The sequence below is a fragment of the Triticum urartu genome, chromosome 5A (assembly GCF_056163025.1).
Source record: "Triticum urartu cultivar PI428250 chromosome 5A, HENAU_Tu73, whole genome shotgun sequence".
In the NCBI taxonomy this organism is placed as follows: domain Eukaryota; kingdom Viridiplantae; phylum Streptophyta; class Magnoliopsida; order Poales; family Poaceae; genus Triticum; species Triticum urartu.
Genome location: NC_141877.1, coordinates 58,204,081 through 58,227,473, shown reverse-complemented (window position 1 = coordinate 58,227,473; position 23,393 = coordinate 58,204,081).

The window sequence follows — 23,393 nt, the reverse complement described above, 5'->3', positions numbered from 1 at the left end:
ATTCGGACTTGCCATGGGGAGGGCGCGCGGCCACCATTCCGGCCCTCCTCTCATTTCCAATAAGGCCCATGAAGGCCCAATACTTCCTCGGGGGGGTTCCGGTAATCTCCCGGTACTCCAAAAAATACCCGAATCACTCTGGAACCATTCCGGTGTCCGAATATAACCTTCCAATATATCAATCTTTACCTCTCGACCATTTAGATACTCCTCATCATGTCCGTGATCTCATCCGGGACTCCGAACAAACTTCGGTCACCAAAACACATAACTCATAATACAAATCGTCATGGAACGTTAAGCGTGCGGACCCTACGGGTTCGAGAACTATCTAGACATGACCGAGACACATCTCTGATCAATAACCAATAGCGGAAACTGGATGCTCATATTGGCTTCTACATATTCCATGAAGATCTTTATCGATCAAACCGCATAACAACATACGTCATTCCCTTTGTCATCGGTATGTTACTTGACCGAGATTCGATCGTCGGTATCTTCATACCTAGTTCAATCTCGTTACCGACAAGTCTCTTTACTCGTTTCGTAATGCATCATCGTGTAACTAACTCATTAGTCACATTGCTTGCGAGGCTTATAGTGATGTGCATTACCGAGAGGGCCTAGAGATACCTCTCTGATACTCGGAGTGACAAATCCTAATCTTGATCTATGCCAACCCAACAAACACCTTCGGAGACACCTGTAGAGCATCTTTATAATCACCCAGTTATGTTGTGACGTCTGATAGCACACAAGGTGTTCCTCCGGTATTCGGGATTTGCATAATCTCATAGTCAGAGGAATATGTATAAGTCATGAAGAAAGCAATAGCAATAAAACTTAACGATCATTATGCTAAGCTAACGGATGGGTCTTGTCCATCACATCATTATCCTAATGATGTGATCCCGTTCATCAAATGACAACACATGTCTATGGTTAGGAAACTTAACCATCTTTGATAAACGAGCTAGTCAAGTAGAGGCATACTAGGGACACTCTGTTTTGTCTATGTATTCATACATGTACTAAGTTTCCAGTTAATACAATTCTAGCATGAATAGTAAACATTTATCATGATATAAGGGAATATAAATAACAACTTTATTATTGCCTCTAGGGCATATTTCCTTCATCTATTTACTAAGAGGGTCAAAGGGGAGTTGTTTGTATGCCAACTATATGTTGATGATATTATCTTTGGTTCTCCTAACAAAGCTTTCAATGAGGAGTTTGTCGCTCTCATGACCTCAAAGTTCAAGATGTCCATGATGGGAGAGTTGAAGTTCTTTCTCGGGTTCGAAATCAAACAAAGAAGAGAAGGAACTTTCATCAACCAAGCCCAATGCAATCAAGACATGCTCAAGAGATTCAAGCTAAGTGATGTCAAGCCGGCTTCCACTCCATTTCCCGTCAAATGCCAACTTGACATAGATCCCAATGGTAAAGTGGTGTATCAAAAGGTATATTGCTCCATGATTGGCTCCCTGCTTTACCTTTGTGCATCTAGACCGGATATCATGTTGAGTGTGGGAATTTGTGCATAGTTTCAAGCCGCACCTAAGGAAAGCCACTATGTGGTAGTCAAGCGAATCTTTCGATATTTGGCTCATACCCCAAACATTGGATTATGGTGCCCAAGAGGAGCTAACTTCAACCTTGTCGGCTTTTTGGAATCGGATTGGGCGGGAGACAAAGTGGATAGGAAGTCAACTTCCAGAGGGTGCCAATTTCTTGGTTGCTCTTTGGTGAGTTGGTCTTCTAAGAACCAAAGTTGTGTGTCTCTCTCGTCCACCGAAGCGGAGTATGTGGCCATGATACGTCCATTTTGCATCATGCTTTTATATCGATATTTATTGCATTATGGACTGTTATTTCACTTTATGTCACAATACTTATGGCTATTCTCTCTTATTTTACAAGGTTTACATAAGGAGGGAGAATGCCGGCAGCTGGAATTCTGGGCTGGAAAAGGAGCAAATATTAGAGACCTATTCTGCGCAACTCCAAAAGTCCTGAAACTCCACCAAACGTCTTAAAATAAATAAAGAAAAATCCTCGCCAAAGATGAAGGCCAGGGGGCCCACACCCTGCTCACGAGGGTGGGGGCGCCCCCCCCCCCTAGGGCACGCCCCCTACCTCGTGGGCCCCCTGGTGGCTCTCCGACATCCATCTTCTCCTATATGAAGTCCTTCGATCAGAAAAAAATCAGAGGGAACTTTTCAGGACGAGACTCCACCGCCACGAGGCGGAACCTTGGCGGATCCAATCTAGAGCTCCGGCACAGCTGTTCTGCCGGGGATACTTCCCTCCGAGAGGGGGAAATCATCACCATCGTCATCACCAACGCTCCTCTCATCGGGAGAGGGCAATCTCCATCAACATCTTCACTAGCACCATATCATCTCCAAACCCTAGTTCATCTCTTGTATCCAATTCTTGTCTCAAAGTCCGGGATTGGTGCTAGTAGGTTGCTAGTAGTGTTGATTACTCCTTGTAGTTGATGCTAGTTGGTTTATTTGGTGGAACATCATATGTTCAGATCCTATATGCATATTATTACCCCTCTGATTATGAACATGAATATGCTTTGTGAGTAATTACGTTTGTTCCTGAGGACAAGGGAGAAGTCTTGCTATTAGTAGTCATGTGAATTTGGTATTCGTTTGATATTTTGATAAGATGTATGTTGTCTAGCCTCTAGTGGTGTTATGTGAACGTCGACTACATAACACTTCACCATTATTTGGGCCTAGAGGAAGGCATTGGGAAGTAATAAGTAGATGATGGGTTGCTAGAGTGACAGAAGCTTAAACCCTAGTTTATGCGTTGCTTCGTAAGGGGCTGATTTGGATCCACATGTTTCATGCTATGGTTAGGTTTACCTTAATACTTTTGTTGTAGTTGCGGATGCTTGCAATAGAGGTTAATCATAAGTGGGATGCTTGTTCAAGTAAGAACAGCACCCAAGCACCGGTCCACCCACATATCAAATTATCAAAGTATCGAACACGAATCATATGAACGTGATGAAAACTAGCTTGACGATATTCCCATGTGTCCTCTGGAGCGCTTTTCCTATTATAAGAGTTTGTTCCGGCTTGTCCTTTGCTACAAAAAGGATTGGGCCACCTTGCTGCACTTTATTTACTTTTGTTACTTGTTGCTCGTTACCATTTATCTTATCACAAAACTATCTGTTACCACTTATTTCAGTACTTGCAGAGAATACCTTGCTGAAAACCGCTTATCATTTCCTTCTGCTCCTTGTTGGGTTCGACACTCTTACTTATCGAAAGGACTACGATAGATACCCTATACTTGTGGGTCATCAAGACTCTTTTCTGGCGCCGTTGCCGGGGAGTGTAGCGCCTTTGGTAGGTGGAATTTGGTGAGGAAAAATTTATATATTATGCCGAAATTTACTGTCACTTGTTACTATGGAAAGTAATTCTCTGAGGGGCTTGTTCAGGGTATCTTAACCCCGACCAGTAGAGCAAAGAGTTGCTCCTCAACCTACTGAACCTATTGAAAATGAAATTCCTTAGGAGTATCCTTCGGGTATGATAGAAAAACTGCTAGCTAATCCTTTTCCAGGAGATGGAACAAAGCATCCTGATGAGCACTTAATATATGTGGATAAAGTTTGTGGATTATTTAAGCTTGCCGGTATACCCGATGATGTTGCTAAGAAGAAGGTCTTCCCTTTATCTTTGAAGGGAGACGCATTGATATGGTATAGGCTATGTGATGATATGAGATCATGGGACTATAAAAGATTGAAGTTGGAATTTCCTCAAAAGTATTACCCTATGCATCTTGTTCACCGTGATCGCAATTATATATATAATTTCTGGCCTCGCGAAGGAGAAAGCATCGCTCAAGCTTGGGGGGCTTAAATCAATGTTATATTAATGCCCCAATCATGAGCTCTCAAGAGAAATAATTATGCAAAATTTATATGCTCGGCTTTCTGAAAATAATCGCACCATGCTCGATACTTCTTGTGCTGGCTCTTTTATGATGAAGACTATTGAATTCAGATGGAATTTATTGGATAGAATTAAACGCAACTCTGAAGATTGGGACCTCGACGAAGGTAAGGAGTCAGGTATGACACCTAAGTTTGATTGTGTTAAATCTTTTATGGACTCCGATATTTTCCGTAAGTTTAGCACTAAATATGGCCTTGACTCTGAGATAGTAGCTTCTTTCTGTGAATCTTTTGCTACTTATGTTGATCTCCCTAAGGAGAAGTGGTTTAAATATCATCCTCCCATAGAAGTAAAAGTAGCTGCACCTATTAAAGTTGAAGAAAAGACTGTCACTTATAATGATCCTATTGTTCCTACTTCTTATGTTGAGAAACCACCTTTCCCTGTTAGAGTAAAGGATCATGCTAAAGCTTCAACTGTTGTTCGTAAAAGCAATATTAGAACTTATACACCTCCTGAGCAAGTTAAAGTAGAACCTAATATTGCTATTGTTAAAGATCCCTTGTCTGATAATATTGATGGGCATGTTATTCAGTTCGAAGGTGAAACTGCTAGAATTGCTAAACCTTGTGCTAAAGATAAACATAGACCTGTGGTAGGCGTGCCTATTATTTCTGTTAAAATAGGAGATCATTGTTATCATGGCTTATGTGATATGGGTGCTGGTGCTAGTGTTATACCTCATGACTTATACAAAGAAATTATGCATGATATTGCACCTGTTGAGTTAGAAGATATTGATGTCACAATTAAACTTGCTAATAGAGATACTATTTCACCAATTGGAATTGTTAGAGATGTTGAAGTCTTGTGTGGGAAAACTAAATATCTTGCTGATTTTCTTGTTCTTACTTCTCCGCAAGATAGATTTTGTCCCATTATATTTGGGAGGCCCTTCTTAAATACTGTTAATGCTAGGATAGATTGCGAAAAGAATGTTGTTACTATTGGCTTGGATGATATGGTTCATGAGTTTAATTTTTCTAAATTTAGTAAACAACATCGTGAGGAAGAATTGCCTAGTAAGGATGAAATTATTGGTCTTGCTTCTATTGATGTACCTCCTAGTGATCCTTTAGAACACTATTTACTAGACCATGAAAATAATATGTTCATGAATGAAAGAAGGGAAATAGATGAATTATTCTTTAAACAAGAACCTATTCTGCAACACAATTTGCCTGTTGAAATTTTAGGGGATCCTCCTCCACCCAAGGGTGATCCCGTGTTTGAACTTAAACCTTTGCCTGATAATCTTAAATATGCTTATCTTGATGAAAAGAAGATATATCCTGTTATTATTAGTGCTAACCTTTCAGAGCATGAAGAAGAAAGATTATTGAAAACTCTGAAGAAGCATTGTGCTGCTATTGGATATACTCTTGATGATCTTAAGGGCATTAGTCCCACTCTATGTCAACATAAAATAAATTTGGAAGCAGATGCCAAACCAGTTCGTGATCCTCAACGACGTTTGAATCCTAAAATGAAAGAAGTGGTAAGAAAAGAAATACTTAAGCTTCTGGAGGCAGGTATAATCTATCCCGTTGCTGATAGTGAGTGGGTAAGTCCTGTCCATTGTGTCCCTAAGAAGGGAGGTATTACTGTTGTTCCTAATGATAAAGATGAATTGATTCCACAAAGAATTATCACAGGTTATAGGATGGTAATTGATTTCCACAAATTAAATAAAGCTACTAAGAAAGATCATTACCACTTACCTTTTATTGATCAAATGCTAGAAAGATTATGCAAACATACACACTATTGCTTTCTAGATGGTTATTCTGGTTTCTCTAAAATACCTGTGTCGGCTAGAGATCAATCTAATACTACTTTTACATGCCCTTTTGGTACTTTTGCTTATAGATGTATGCCTTTTGGTTTATGTAATGCACCTGCTACCTTTCAAAGATGCATGATGGCTATATTCTCTGACTTTAGTGAAAAGATTTGTGAGGTTTTCATGGACGACTTTTCCGTCTATGGTTCCTACTTTGACGATTGCTTGAGCAATCTTGATCGAGTTTTGCAGAGATGTGAAGAAACTAATCTTGTCTTGAATTGGGAAAAGTGCCACTTTATGGTTAATGAAGGTATCGTCTTAGGGCACAAAGTTTTTGAAAGAGGTATTGAAGTTGATAAAGCCAAGGTTGATGCTATTGAAAAGATGCCATGTCCCAAGGACATCAAAGGTATAAGAAGTTTCCTTGGTCACGCTGGATTTTATAGGAGGTTCATTAAGGACTTCTCAAAAATTTATCGGCCTCTGACTAATTTATTGCAAAAAGATATACCATTTGTCTTTGATGATGATTGTGTAGAAGCATTCGAAATACTTAAGAAAGCATTAGTCTCTGCACCTGTTGTTCAGCCACCTGATTGGAATTTACCCTTTGAAATTATGTGTGATGCTAGTGATTATGTGGTAGGTGTTGTTCTAGGGCAAAGAGTTGATAAGAAATTAAATGTTATTCATTATGCTAGTAAGACTCTAGATAATGCTCAAAGAAATTATGCTACTAATAAAGAAGAGCTTTTAGCAGTTGTATTTTCTTGTGATAAGTTCAGATCTTATATTGTTGATTCCAAAGTAACTATTCAAACTGATGATGCTGCTATTAAATACCTTATTGGAAAAGAAAGCTGCTAAACCTAGACTTATTAGATGGGTTCTCTTGCTACAAGAATTTGATTTGCATATTGTTGATAGAAAGGGAGCTGAGAACCCCGTTGCAGACAACTTGTCTAGGTTAGAAAATATTCCTGATGACCCACTGCCTATTAATGATAACTTTCCTGATGAACAATTAAATTTTATAAGTACTTCTCGTAGTACTCCATGGTATGCTGATTATGCTAATTATATTGTTGCTAAGTTTATACCACCTAGCTTCACATACCAGCAAAAGAAAAAGTTCTTCTATGATTTGAGACATTACTTTTGGGATCACCCACATCTTTATAAAGAAGGGGTAGATGGTGTTATTAGACATTGTGTACCTGAGGATGAACAGGAACAGATCCTATGCAAGTGTCATTCCGAGTCTTATGGAGGACACCACGCTAGAGATAGAACTGCACATAAGGTATTGCAATCTGGTTTTTATTACTCTCTTCAAGGATGCCCGTAAGTTTGTCTTGTGATGAATGTCAAAGAATTGGTAATATTAGTAGACGTCAAGAAATGCCTATGAATCATTCTCTTGTTATTGAACCGTTTGATGTTTGGGGCTTTGATTATATGGGACCTTTTCCTGCCTCTAATGGATACACACATATTCTAGTTGTTGTTGATTACGTTACTGAGTGGGTAGAAGCTATTCCAACTAGTAGTGCTGATCATAACACTTCTATTAAAATGCTTAAAGAAGTTATTTTTCCGAGGTTTGGAGTCCCTAGATATTTAATGACTGATGGTGGTTCACACTTTATTCATGGTGCCTTCCGTAAAATGCTTGCTAAATATGATGTTAATCATAGAATTGCATCTCCTTATCACCCACAATCTAGTGGTCAAGTAGAGTTGAGCAATAGAGAGCTCAAATTAATTTTGCAAAAGACTGTTAATAGGTCTAGAAAGAATTGGTCTAAGAAACTTGATGATGCATTATGGGCATATAGAACTGCATACAAAAATCCTATGGGTATGTCTCCGGATAAAATGGTTTATGGAAAAGCATGTCACCTACCTCTCAAACTAGAACATAAGGCATATTGGGCTATTAAAGAACTCAACTATGATTTTAAACTTGTCGGTGAGAAGAGGATATTTGATATTAGCTCACTTGATGAATGGAGAACCCAAGCTTATGAAAATGCTAAGTTGTTTAAAGAAAAAGTTAAAAGATGGCATGACAAAAGGATACAAAAGCGTGAGTTTAATGCAGGTGATTATGTATTGCTATACAACTCTCGTTTAAGATTTTTTGCAGGAAAACTTCTCTCTAAATGGGAAGGCCCCTATGTTATCGAGGAGGTCTATCGTTCCGGTGCCATAAAAATCAACAACTTCAAGGGCACAAATCTGAAGGTGGTAAACGGTCAAAGAATTAAACATTATATCTCAGGTAATCCCATAAATGTTGAAACCAATATCATTGAAACTGTAACCCCGGAGGAATACATAAGGGACACTTTCCGGAACGTTTTAGACTCCGAAAAGGAATAGGTATGTGGTACGGTAAGTAAACCGACTCCAAAACAATTTTTAAGGCAATATTTCTCCGTTTTGGAATATTTAGAAAAATAGAAAAATAAGTACCAGTCCGGGAAGGACACGAGGGCCCCACAAGGGTGGTGGGCGCGCCCTACCACCCTGGGCGCACCCCCCTACCTCGTGAGCACCTCGTGTGCCTTCCGGACTCCGTCTTCTTGCACGTTACGTATTTTGGTCGGTAAAAATTCAGTATATAACCTCCCAAAGGTTTTGAATCCCGTATCACGCAAATATCCTCTGTTTTCGTGTCGAGTTGTCCCGTTGCAGATTAAATCAACATGTCTTCCCAGGATTCAGAAGGAGAAAGCTATGTGGATGATTACTTAGCAAATCACAAGGTCTATGGAGATGTGGAACACGATGGATGGACCACGGAGGAAGAAGAGGACTATGAACCCAAGGGGATGGAGGAGACGAGCTCAGATGAAGATGAAGCACCATTACCTCAACCTGGGGACATGCACGTGGAGTTCAAAAAGTCAAGCCTCCCTGATAGGGTAAAGAAACCCAAGTTCGAGTTTATCCCTTTCCGTCTCTTGCAGGAAAATAAGCAGGACCTACGCAAAAAGATATTAACCCTAGAGTGGGAGATTGATGATCTGAGGGATCAAAATGCCGTCCTCAAGCGCAAATTAAGGGAGAAGCCTAAGCCATCAACTAATCCAACATCACCACCACCTTCTTCACCAACCAAGGAGATATAATCACATGGGTATGGGCACTCCCCTTGGCAACTGCCAAGCTTGGGGGAGGTGCCCCGGTATCATATCACCATCACAACTCCTATCTTTATCGTTTTTCTTAGTTCGATCCTATTAGTAGTATCTTGATCTAGTATAATAAAGTTTATGGCATGATCTAGTTTTGAGTTTTGCTTTTTGATCTCTCTTTGTAATCGAGTCCGTGAGCTATATATAATAAAGATTAGTGTTGAGTCAAGGGCTTTATTATTTTGCTATGATCTTGGGTGAATAAAAGAAAAGGAGAAAAAGAATAAAAAGAAACAAAAAGTTCATATTGATCTTATTGAGAGTAATGACTTCACATAGAAAGAGTATGATGATTAAAAGTTGTTGGGAGTTGGCAGACATAGCTTTGGTCATTGTTGCAATTAATAGGAAGTAATAAGGAAAGAGAGGTTTTCACATATAGATATATTATCATTGACATCTTTTATGATTGGGAGCACTCGTTAAAATATGACATGCTAAAGAGTTGATGTTGGACAAGAAAGACAACATAATGAGTTATGTTGTAGCGACCAGACCTCAAACGGTCTGATCTCTGTGCTCAGGTGTCATCCCTGGATCAGTAATGCTGACACCACACAGTACTTGGAGGATTTATAACAGAGTAGCAATCACACACTTATTACATCGAGTGTCTCAATAGAGAACTTATTACAATAAATATGTCTTAAGGCCATCTAATAATGCTAACAGTGGAAGGCTTGGAAGATAAGTGAGTCCATTAACTCCAACGGCATCACTGAGTATAGAACCACGACCTAAAAACTCCTTAATCATCGTCTGAAAAGTCTGCAACATTAACGTTGCAGCCCGAAACGGGTCAGCACATGGAATATGCTGGCAAGGTAACACATAGAGAGTAATGGAATGAAACAACTATACTATATGCAGCGCGAAACGGGTCAGCACAAACTTAAGAACTCCGGTTTGCAAAAAGAATCAAATCAAACGAAGCAACGAAAGTCAAACGGCAAAAGAAATAGGCTTCGTTTACTATTCTAGATCTAGGGCAATTTTTTACAGTGGCAAAAACTTGTTTAAGTTGGTTAAATGGATAGAGGGTTTCGAGACGAAACTCCAGGCGCTTGAATCGCTTGATTCCGATAAACGAGCGAAAAGTTATACTAAAACAAAAATCGGATCAGGAATCGCGATCAGAAAAAATCGCGGATTTAATCCAAGAAAAAGAAAAACGATGAACGTTCGCTAGAATGAACGAATGGACGAACGCTCGCTAATTAAATAAATCGGAAAAACCGATCTATTTAAAAAAACGAAACTAAAAAAACGAACAAAACCATCGGAAAAACCGAACGGTCTTTCGGAAAAAAAACCGGTGTCTAAAAAAACTACCGGCAACTCCGGCGAGAACTCCGGCGGCGGCGGCGGTCGGCGGCGGCGACGGCGGGGCGGCGGCGGCGGTCGGCGGCGGCGACGGCGGGGCGGCGGTCGGCGGTGGCGGCGGCGGCGGTCGGCGGCGCAGGCGGGGGCGGCGGCGGCGCGGGCAGCGCAGGGCGGCGGCGGTGGCGGCGGCGGCGCTAGGGCGGGGCTAGGGTTTGGTGGGGAGGCTCCCGAGCTGGGCTCCCGGCTTATAAAGCCCGATCGGGCCTAGTGTCTAGGTCGGACACGGCCCGTAGGTCGGTGGCGTTTTTTTAATTATTTCGCGCAGAAAAACAAATAAAAGAAATACTAAACGGACTCCAAAAATCCTGAAATAAATTTTCCCGGGCTTCTAAAATCAAGCCGCACAAGGTGAACATTTATTTGGGGCCTAAATGCAATTTTGAAAAACACACATTTTTCCTAAATTCAAATAAAATATCGAAAAACTCCGAAATAAAATCTTATTTGATTTTATTATTAAATGCTCAATATTTCTTTATTTCGGGAAAGTCATTTTATTCCCTCTCTCATATTTTTGTAATAGAAATAATTGATGATAAAACAATTAAAATCAAATGATCCTATTCTCAAAATTTGAGAAAACTCAAATATGAAAATAACGAAATCCCCAACTCTCTCTGTGGGTCCTTGAGTTGCGTAGAATTTCTAGGATCAAAACCAAAAGCAAATAAAATATGATATGCAATGATGATCTAGTGTATAACATTCCAAATTGAAAATTTGGGATGTTACAAACCTACCCCCCTTAAGATGAATCTCGCCCTCGAGATTCGGGTTGGTTAGAAAATAGGTGAGGGTGGTCCTTGAGCAAATCTTCCTCTCGCTCCCAGGTGGCTTCATCCTCCGTGTGGTGGCTCCACTGAACCTTGCAAAACTTGATAACCTTGCTGCGGGTGACTCAACTGGCATACTCTAGAATCTTAACTGGTTTCTCCTCATAGGTCAAGTCGTTATCCAACTGAATTGCTTCCAATGGCACTGTGTCTCTCAAGGGTATGTCAGCCATCTCCGTGTCGCACTTCTTCAACTGAGAAACGTGGAACACATCATGAACTCCTGACAATCCTTTGGGCAATTCCAACGTGTAGGCCACTTCTCCCATACGTTCCAATACTCGGTATGGTCCTACAAACCGTGGTGCTAACTTTCCCTTAACACCAAAACACTTTAATCCCCAAAGTGGGGATACTCGAAGATAAACTCTGTCTCCGACTTCGTAAACTGTCTCCTTGCGTTTAGAATCTGCGTAGCTCTTCTATCTGGACTGGGCTACCTTAAGCCTATCGCGAATCAATTTCACCTTCTGTTCAGACTCCTTAATCAAATCAGGTCCAAACAACTGGCGGTCTCCAACTTCATCCCATGACAACGGTGTCCTGCACCTCCTTTCGTACAAGGCTTCGAAAGGGGCCATCTTTAAACTGGATTGATAGTTGTTGTTGTAAGAGAACTCTGCATACGGAAAATTCTCGTCCCAACTAGATCCATAATCTAGCGCAGAAGCTCTCAGCATGTCCTCCAAAATCTGATTGACTCTCTCGGTCTGTCCATCTGTTTGTGGATGAAAAGTTGTGCTGAATTCTAGCCTGGTACCCAAAGTTTCGTGCAACTGATTCTAGAACTTTGAGGTAAACTGGGTTCCTCTATCTGATACTATACTCCTCGGAACTCCATGTAAGCATACAATCCTGGTCATGTATATCTTTGCCAACTTAGCACTGGTGTAAGTGGTCTTTACCGGGATGAAATGAGCTACTTTCGTCAACCGATCAACTACAACTCAAATCGAGTCATAGCCTGAACGAGTCCTGGGTAATCCCGTGATAAAATCCATGCCTAAATTATCCCACTTCCATTTGGGTATCGGCAATGGTTGTAGCAATCCTGCTGGCTTCTGATGCTCTGCCTTTACTCTCTGACATACATCACAAACTGCACATACTCCGCAATATCCTTCTTCATTCCGGTCCACCAGAAAATATCCTTCAAATCCAAATACATCTTGGTATTTCCTGGGTGAATCAAATATGGTGAATCGTGTGCCTCTTGCAGAATCAACTTCCTGATCTCAGGGTCATTGGGCACATAAACACGGTCTTCAAACCATAGGGTGTCGTGCTCATCCTCATGAAATCCTTTAGCCTTTCCTTCGCTCATTTTCTCCTTTATAGAGGCAATCTCCTTGTCAGTCTTCTGGGCTTCTCTGATTCTATCCATCAAAGTTGACTGAATCTCCAATGTTGCTACATAGCCTCTCGGAACTATTTCCAAACATTTCTCTCGAAGATCCTTAGCTAACTCCTTTGGTATTTCTCCCGTCATTAGTGTATTGACATGGCTCTTACGGCTCAATGCGTCAGCCACTACATTAGCCTTTCCGGGATGGTAATGCAATCTCATATCATAATCCTTGATGAGCTCCAACCATCTCCTTTGTCTGAGGTTTAACTCCTTCTGCGTGAAAATGTATTTCAAACTCTTGTGGTCCGTGTACACCTCACAATGATTTTCAATCAGAAAATGTCTCCAAGTCTTCAGTGCATGCACTACGGCTGCTAACTCCAAATCATGCGTAGCATAATTCAACTCATGAGGCTTAAGATGTCTTGAGGCATATGAAACAACTCTCCCTTCCTGCATAAGCATTGCTCCAAGTCCTCGATGTGAAGCGTCGCAATACACCTCAGAGTCCTTGGTCTGGTTTGGCAAAATCAACACTGGTGAAGTAACCAAGCGTTTCTTCAACTCCTGGAAACTAGCCTCACACTCCTCGGTCCATATGAACTTGGTATCCTTCTTTAAAAACTCCGTCATAGGTTTTGCAATTTTGGAGAAATTCTCAATAAATCTCCGATAGTATCCTGCGAGTCCAAGGAAACTCCGGATCTCGCCAACTGTGGTTGGTGCTTCCCACTTGGTCACGGTATCAACTTTAGTGGGATCAACTGCTATTCCTTCTCCGGATATAATGTATCTGAGGAATCCTACTTCCTTCAACCAAAACTCACATTTGCTGAACTTGGCATACAATTGATGTTCTCTGAGCTTCTCAAGTACCAATCGCAAATGTTCCTTATGCTCCTCTTCATTCTTCGAGTAAACCAGGATATCATCAATGAACACCACGATGAACTTATCCAAGAACTCCATAAACACTTTTTTCATCATGTTCATAAAATAGGCAGGTGCGTTAGTCAGACCAAATGACATAACGGTATGCTCATACAGCCCATACCTGGTGGTAAAAGCTGTCTTAGGTATATCCTGTTCTCGAATCTTCAACTGGTGGTATCCTGATCACAGATCGATCTTGGAAAATACCTTAGCTCCTTGCAATCGATCAAACAGATCATTGATCATTGGTAGTGGGTACTTGTTCTTGATCGTTACTTCATTCAACCCACGATAGTCAACAACCATCCTTAACGATCCATCCTTTTTCTCTACTAGAAGTACTGGTGATCCCCAAGGCGACGAACTTGGGCGAATGTAACCTTTATCCAGTAACTCCTTAATCTGCTTCTTAATTCCACCAAATCCTTTGCAGGCATTCTATATGGTCTCTTCGATATTGGCCCTGTGCCTGGCAATAGCTCAATCAAAAACTCAATATCTCTATCCGGTGGCATGCCTGGCAACTCTTCTGGAAATACTTCAGGGAAATCCCTTACCACTGGTACTTCCTCCTGCACAACTCTTGTTAAACAATTTACTTGAGTCCCTTTTGGCACATGTCGGGATACATACTTGACCCTTCTTCCTACTGGGGTGGTAAGCAAAATTGTCTTTCTGGCGCAATCGATGTTTCCTCCATACATCGACAGCCAATCCATACCCAGAATTACATCCAATCCTTGTGATTCCAAAATGATTAAATCCGAGGGAAACACATGCCTACCTATACTCAATGGAACTTGAAAACATCCTTGACTGGCCATATACTCCGCTCCTGGGGAGCTTACTAGCATATGTGTTCTAAGAACCTTAGTGGGCAAGTTATACTTATCCACAAATCCCCTTGATATGTATGAATGCGATGCACCAGTATCAAAAAGAACGAGTGCAGTAAATGACTTAACCAAAAACTTACCGATTGCTGCATCCGGCTGCTCTTCAACCTCCTCCATGTTAACGTGGTTCACCTGTCCCCTGTTGAAAGGGTTCGGCTTCTTCCCAGAGCTTCCATTGCCATTTTGGCCTTCGGGACATTCATTGGCATAATGTCCGGTCTTCTGGCACTTAAAGCAAGTGACTTGGCTCAGGTCTTTCTTGGCTGGGGTTGATGGGTTGGTACGGTTCTGGCCGTTGCTTCCTCCATTGCCATTACCATTCTTGGTGCCATTGTGATTGTGCGAGCTACCTCCTCCATGGGTATGCTGAAAATGTCCTCCCGATCTAGGGGTAAAACGTGGCTTCTGCTGAGCCCCAGAATTGTACTTCCCTTGTCCATACTTCCTCTTGCGATTCTCAATTTGCTGCTGCTTGCCTTCAATCATAAGAGCACGATCTACCAACTCCTGGTAGTTGTTGAAGGTTGCTATCATCAACTGCATGCTCAACTCATCATTCAGTCCTTCCAGAAACTTCTCCTGCTTTGCTGCATCCGTAGCAACGTCATCTGGGGCATAACGTGCTAATTTACTAAAGTCCTCCACATATTGGCCAACTGCCTGTCCTCCTTGGCGCAAGTTGCGAAACTCATGCTTCTTCATGGCCATAGCTCCTGCTGAAACATGGGCAGTTCGAAAAGCCTGCTGAAACTGGTCCCACGTGATAGTGTCGACAGGGAAAGTGGCTGTGAAATTCTCCCACCATGATGCTGCGGGTCCTTCAAGCTGATGTGCAGCAAACTTCACCTTCTCCGCATCTATGCATCCTGCTGTGGTCAACTCTCTAGCTGTCTTGCGGAGCCAATCGTCTGCTACTATCGGCTCGGTGCTACTGGAAAACACCGGCGGATTCAGCCTAAGAAAACGGGCTAAGTGATCAACAGGTGGTGGTGGTGGTGGTGGGTTGTTGTTGTTGTTCCCCTGATTCTGATTCTGGACTAGCAACTGCATCAATGTGTTCTGCTGCTGGATCAATTGGGTGAGCTCCGGTGGAAAGGTAAATCCGGGGTCACGTCTCGGAGGCATCTAAGGGTTTAGAAAAGATGAGATTTAAGAATAGAGGGGGTCTAAAGAGAAAACACTACCCATATGCACATGAGGCAAAAGCAAACAATTCACTTCATTCAATCAAACAAGGGCATACAATCGATCTAACTATCGCAATAGTGCTCGGACTACTGTATTTACATGGTGGACTACTACTACTGATGAGGTGGTCTACTTGAAATATTCTTCGGTTGCAGACTCCATGACATCTGCTCCGGCTTCATCAACATAGTCATCATCGCTATCATCTGGATCCGAGTCAGTGTCATCGATGATGATGTAGTCTTCCAGGCGAATCTCCTTGGGTTCTTCGTCTTCATCTACTGGTGTAGGGCCTCCCATAAATATCCCGATCTTCTTGATCAGATAGTCATTCTTCTCCACCAATACTTCGATTTCTTCTTCATAATCTTCATGTGTAGCCTTGAGTTCTTCCTCCAGTTCTTTGATTCTTGTCCTAGCCTTCTTCAGGTCTATCATGTCGGCGCACATCTGGTTCTCCTGTCGTCGAATATGCTAGTTTAACTCCTGGATAAAAGCTGCAATTGATCTATCCTTTCTGGTGCTGATCATCTCCCAGTGCTCATCTCGGTGCCCACAAATCTGGTAGATAGTATCCTTGAGATCATTGCGGTAGACTTCTCCAATGCATCCCATGGCGATGTGAGCTGCCATGCCCTTTCCTAGACTCCAAGTTGGTGCATCAAAAGAAAACTCTATGGGCTCAGTGACTGGCATGAACGTCCTTCCTGGAACTTGAACTTGAATCATCCAGCGCTCTTCTTCAGGTAAGGTGGCATTGTAGGTTCCGGTGAACCTTGGTACTCCTATGTTCAGGTACCTAGTGACTTCCTTCAAGTGGCGTCCAAAGGGTGTATCTTCATCCGGTTGCGTGAACTTGTTCCTTGCATCCGCCATCCTAAAGAGTAGAAAAGATGAGAGGTCAGAAGAGAAGAGAGTGAATAGTGATCTAGGTCTTTAGCTTAGTGGTCGTGTCCTACAGTCAGCGTGTGCTCTGATACCATCTCTGTAGGGACCAGACCTCAAACGGTCTAATCTCTGTGCTCGGGTGTCATCCCTGGATCAGTAATGCTGACACTACACAGTACTTGGAGGATTTATAACAGAGTAGCAATCACACACTTATTACATCGAGTGTCTCAATAGAGAACTTATTACAATAAATATGGCTTAAGGCCATCTAATAACAATAACAATGGAGGGCTTGGAAGATAAGTGAGTCCATCAACTCCAACGGCATCACTGAGTATAGAACCACGACCTAAAAACTCCTTAATCATCGAAAAGTCTGCAACATTAACGTTGCAGCCCGAAACGGGTCAGCACATGGAATATGCTGGCAAGGTAACACATAGAGAGTAATGGAATGAAACAGCTATACTATATGCATATTTGGCTGGTGGAAAGCTCTATGGTTACAGTTTTGCATAAAGCCAATTTTTCCCTACTGCAAAGGAATAAATTTTATTTAACTATCATGGTAGTTGTTAAACATTGAGAATGGTTGACAGCATTCTCAATCCCAATTAAGCATCATCATTAAACAAAACCCAACAAAATTAAATTTTAGAGTAACATGTTGAGATTCACATGATAATCCAAGTACTAGATACTCAAGATGTCCATAACCGGGGACACGGCTAACCATGATTAGTTTATACACTCTGCAGAGGTTTGCACACTTTTCCCCACAAGACTCGATCGCCTCCGTTTGGTTTCTCGCACTACATGGTGTTTGAGAAAACGGATGACCGAGACATAGTCTTTCAGAAGCGCTAGCACCTTACGATGGATAGACCGTTACACCTACTTTCCCCTACATCTGCTAGTCTACCCTATAAGAGTTCACACGACTTACTCAACTATGCTAGAGCCCATAATAGCTTGTGGCTGCACACGGAAGTTTCTAGTATGAAAAATCTTATGATCCCTTTGGGCCTGGGTGGCGGTCCATAAAGAAAAACAGGCAATCCTGGAATACCCAGGTACCTCAATCCACCCAGATGTGTGTTTAAGTTGCCACCTTAGATAAACCATTGAATTAACAAACTCACATCTGTCATGGATATCACTCACCCAATCCACGTCTACTAGCATGGCATGGCATAAAAGGCAAACGTAGAAGTAACTCCCAAAGGTTTGATAATATAACAGGTAATAGGTACTACCTCAACTACTTCCCATCCCACAATTTAATTAGATCCTAATCATGCAATGTTTGAGGATTGATCTAATGCAATAAAACTGGGTAGTAGGAGGTATGATCAAAGTGTTACTTGCCTTGCTGATGATCCGCGAAACCTAGAGATTCGAAGTAACAGGCGGCGCACTCCGGGTATTCTATCGCAGACAAACAAACAAGCATACAATAAGTATTCATCTAATGCACAGGTAAAACTCGAATAAGAGATCTAACCAGAAGGTTCAACTTAAGAACTCCGGTTTGCAAAAAGAATCAAATCAAAGGAAGCAACGAAAGTCAAACGGCAAAAGAAACAGGCTTCGTTTACTATTCTGGATCTAGGGCAATTTTTTACAGTGGCAAAAACTTGTTTAACTTGGTTAACGGATAAAGGGTTTCGAGACGAAACTCCAGGCGCTTGAATCGCCTGATTCCGATAAACGAGCAAAAAGTTATACTAAAACGAAAATCGGATCAGGAATCGCGATCAGAAAAAATCGCGGATTTAATCCGAAAAAAAGAAAAACGATGAACGTTCGCTAGAACGAACGAACGGACGAATGCTTGCTAATTAAATAAATCGGAAAAACTAATCTATTTAAAAAAACCGAAACTAAAAAAACGAACAAAACCGTCGGAAAAATCGAACGGTCTTTCGGAAAAAAACCGGTGTCTTAAAAAAACTACCGGCAACTCCGGCGAGAACTCCAGCGGCGGCGGTGGGCTCCGGCAGCGGCGGCGGGGCGGCGGCGGCGGGGCGGCGGCGGCGGGGCGGCGGTCGGCGGTGGCGGCGGCGGCGGTCGGCGGTGGCGGCGGCGGCGGTCGGCGGCGGGGGCGGCGGCGGCGGCGGTCGGCGGCGCAGGGCGGCGGCGGCGGCGCTAGGGCGGGGCTAGGGTTTGGTGGGGAGGCTCCCGGGCTGGGCTCCCGGCTTATAAAGCCCGATCGGGCCTAGTGTCCAGGTCGGACACGGCCCGCAGGTCGGTAGCGTTTTTTTTAATTATTCCACGCAGAAAAAGAAATAAAAGAAATACTAAACAGACTCCAAAAATCCCGAAATAAATTCTCCCGGGCTTCTAAAATCAAGCCGCACAAGGTGAACATTTATTTGGGGCCTAAATGCAATTTTGAAAAACGCACATTTTTCCTAAATTCAAATAAAATATCGAAAAACTCCGAAATAAAATCTTATTTGATTTTATTATTAAATCCTCAATATTTCTTTATTTCGGGAAAGTCATTTTATTCCCTCTCTCATATTTTTGTAATAGAAATAATTGATGATAAAATAATTAAAATCAAATGATCCTATTCTCAAAATTTGAGAAAACTCAAATATGAAAATAACGAAATCCCCAACTCTCTCCGTGGGTCCTTGAGCTGCGTAGAATTTCTAGGATCAAAACCAAAAGCAAATAAAATATGATATGCAATGATGATCTAGTGTATAACATTCCAAATTGAAAATTTGGGATGTTACCTATGTCTTTCTTATATCTGAGATAAAGTATGTTGTCATGGATCCTCTAACTTGTTGAGCTTGCCTTTCCCCCTCATGCTAGCCAAATTCTCAGCACCAAGTAGAAATACTACTTGGGCTTCCAAATACCCTTAAACTAGTTTTACCATGAGAGTCCACCATATCTACCTATGGATTGAGTAAGATCCTTCAAGTAAGTTGTCATCGGTGCAAAGCAATAAAAATTGCTCTAAATATGTATGATTGATTGGTGTGGGGGAAATAAGATTTATACGATCTTGTGATGTGGAAGTAATAAAAGCGACGGACTGCATAATAAAGGTTCATATCACAGGGGGCAATATAAAGTGAAGTTTTTTCGCATTGAGATTTTATGCATCCAACCATAAAAGCGCATGGCAACCTCTGCTTCCCTCTGCGAAGGGCCTATCTTTTATTATTATCTTCTACCTTATGCAAGAGTCATGGTGATCTTCACCTTTTCTTTTTCATTTTATCCTTTGGCAAGCTCAGCATGTTGGAAAGAACATGATATATATATATATATATATATATCTAATTGGATGTAGGGGAGCATGAACCATTATTGTTGACATTACCCTTGAGGTAAAAGGTTTTGGGGCAAAACTATAAGCCCCTATCTTTCTCTGTGTCCGATTAAAACTCCGTAACCACAAGTATTGCGTGAGTGTTAGCAATTATGGAGGACTAAATGATAGTTGAGTATGTGGACTTGCTTTTTAGCTCTGACATAGACTCTTTCCGATGTTATGATAAATTGCAATTGTTTCAATGACTGAGATTATAGTTTGTTGGAGCCCAATAAGGTTTATGATTTATACTTTTGCATTGTGAATAGATCATCACTTGAACATAAGTAATCATATGAAAAAATCTTTATATGTTGCTGTTATGAGAATAATCATGATGCCTTCATGTCCGTATTTTATTTTTATCGACGCATCTACCTCTAAACATGAGGGCATATTTATTGTTATCGGCTTTCCGCTTGAGGACAAGCCAGGTCTAAGCTTGGGGGAGTTGATACGTCCATTTTGCATCATGCTTTTATATCGATATTTATTGCATTATGGACTGTTATTTCACTTTATGTCACAATACTTATGGCTATTCTCTCTTATTTTACAAGGTTTACATAAGGAGGGAGAATGTCGGCAGCTGGAATTCTGGGCTGGAAAAGGAGAAAATATTAGAGACCTATTCTGCGCAACTCCAAAAGTCCTGAAACTCCACGGAACGTCTTAAAATAACTAAAGAAAAATCCTCGCCAAAGATGAAGGCCAGGGACCCACACCCTGCTCACGAGGGTGGGGGGCGCCCCCCCCTAGGGCGTGCCCCCTACCTCGTGGGCCCCCTGGTGGCTCTCCGACGTCCATCTTCTCCTACATGAAGTCTTTCGATGAGAAAAAATCAGAGGGAACTTTTCGGGACGAGACTCCACCGCCATGAGGCGGAACCTTGGCGGATCCAATCTAGAGCTCTGGCAGAGCTGTTCTGTCGGGGATACTTCCCTCCAAGAGGGGGAAATCATCACCATCGTCATCACCAATGCTGCTCTCATCGGGAGAGGGCAATATCCATCAACATCTTCACCAGCACCATCTCATCTCCAAACCCTAGTTCATCTCTTGTATCCAATTCTTGTCTCAAAGTCCGGGATTGGTGCTAGTAGGTTGCTAGTAGTGTTGATTACTCCTTGTAGTTGATGCTAGTTGGTTTATTTGGTGGAAGATCATATGTTCAGATCCTATATGCATATTATTACCCCTCTGATTATGAACATGAATATGCTTTGTGAGTAATTACGTTTGTTCCTGAGGACAAGGGAGAAGTCTTGCTATTAGTAGTTATGTGAATTTGGTATTCGTTTGATATTTTGATAAGATGTATGTTGTCTAGCCTCTAGTGGTGCTATGTGAACGTCGACTACATAACACTTCACCATTATTTGGGCCTAGAGGAAGGCATTGAGAAGTAATAAGTAGATGATGGGTTGCTAGAGTGACAGAATCTTAAACCCTAGTTTATGCGTTGCTTCGTAAGGGGCTGATTTGGATCCACATGTTTCATGCTATGGTTAGGTTTACCTTGATACTTTTGTTGTAGTTGCAGATGCTTGCAATATAGGTTAATCATAAGTGGGATGCTTGTTCAAGTAAGAACAGCACCCAAGCACCGGTCCACCCACATATCAAAGTATCGAACGCGAATCATATGAACGTGATGAAAACTAGCTTGACGATATTCCCATGTGTCCTCGGGAGCGCTTTTCCTATTATAAGAGTTTGTTCTGGCTTGTCCTTTGCTACAAAAAGGATTGGGCCACCTTGCTGCACTTTATTTACTTTTGTTACTTGTTGCTCGTTACCATTTATCTTATCACAAAACTATCTGTTACCACTTATTTCAGTACTTGCAGAGAATACCTTGTTGAAAACCGCTTATCATTTCCTTCTGCTCCTCGTTGGGTTCGACACTCTTACTTATCGAAAGGACTATGATAGATCCCCTATACTTGTGGGTCATCAGGCCACCGGTAGTTGTTGTGCTCAACTTCTATGGATGAGGCAAACTTTAAAGGATTACGGTGTCATTTGTGACAAGGTGCCTCTTTGGTGTGACACTGAAAGTGCCATCAAGATTTCTCTCAACCCAGTGCAACACTTCAAGACGAAGCATATTGAGATTCGGCATCACTTCATCCGGGATCACATTAGGCGAGGGGAGATCGAGCTCAACTATGTCAACACTCATGATAACCTTTTAGATATTTTCATGAAGCCCTTGGATGAAGCAAGATTTCGCGAGTTAAGGCATGAGCTAAATATCATTGACTTGAGCAATGTGGCTTGAACCTTTGCACACCCCACCATACTCATCTTGATGTCTTGTTTAGGTGTAGGCATCGACATAGGGGGAGTGTTGTTCTGTCAATGAACTCTCCCTCCCCCCATTATGCATAAATTGATCAACTCTTTCACATTAGCCATTTTTGATGGTACTTGTGCTTCAAAGACGAGATTTGGTCATGGGCCCAAGGATAATTCTTCGCGGTGCCATACCAATTGACTCAAACATAGGTGGCTTCGGCCACCACCCTCTCCTCTTGAGAGGTTTTGGTTCGTATTTGGTCCTCTTTGTCTTTTTCGCCTTCGTTTTGGCCCTGGGTGTGTTTTACTTGCTTCCTTTGTGCTCTTTTGCGTGTCGAGTTGCTCGAAGTGTGCATTGCAAAGGCCGTGTTTTTCTGTCTTTTAGAAACTTGCAATTTCTTGGGTGTACGGTACTACCGCAGCTAGCCACGGTACTACCGCAGGAGGTGGGTGGCATGTGTGCTTGGGCAGCTGCAACCCCCGCACGGTACTACTGTTTCCAGCACGGCGGTAATTTTTTACTGCCGCTGGAAGAGCGGTACTACCACCCTGTGTGCGGTACTTCCGCCCGGGCGGTACTACCACGATGACCCGCGGTACTACCGCGCTGTCGAGAGCGCGTGAGGGTTAAGAGTGGGCAGGGAGAGTTCCAACTCCCCCATACCCATTCATCTCTTCCCCCACTTCGTCTCTCTCTCTCTTGCCCAAGAACGGTGCCGGAGGACCTCACCAGATCTCCGTCTCTGGCCGCTCACCTCGCATTCTGACCGGTGGGATCGATCCCCACCTCGCCCTCTTGCCATGGAACTCGGTATCTCCCTTAGTCCCTCTCTCTTTGCCCCGTTGTTGTGCTTCTAGGTTTTGGGAGATGCATGTGTAGTTCTTATGATTTTTGGCCAAATATTTGCAAGAGGAGATTGTTGGAGAGTGCTAGTGCGGTAGATATGCTATTTGGTGTGATGCAACAGTGTAGATTTGATCAACAGTAGTACCGATCTACATTTACACATGTTTCTAGATCCGTAGATGTTGTTTTTGCATGGTGTTGTTCCGTGTGGTACTACCGCTCCTCCTGGAGCGGTACTACCGTCCACTCATACGAGAACCAACCTGTGCGGTACTACTGCTCCGCTGGAGCGGTACTACCGCCCGGCGCGCGGAAGTAAAATTTTACTTCCGCTCCAGGCGCGGTACTACCATGCCATCCCGGCGTAGTACTACCACGGCTAGAGCGGATGTAAAGTTTTACGTCCGCATCCTGTTCTGGAACTAACGTTGAGTTGAAAACTGCTT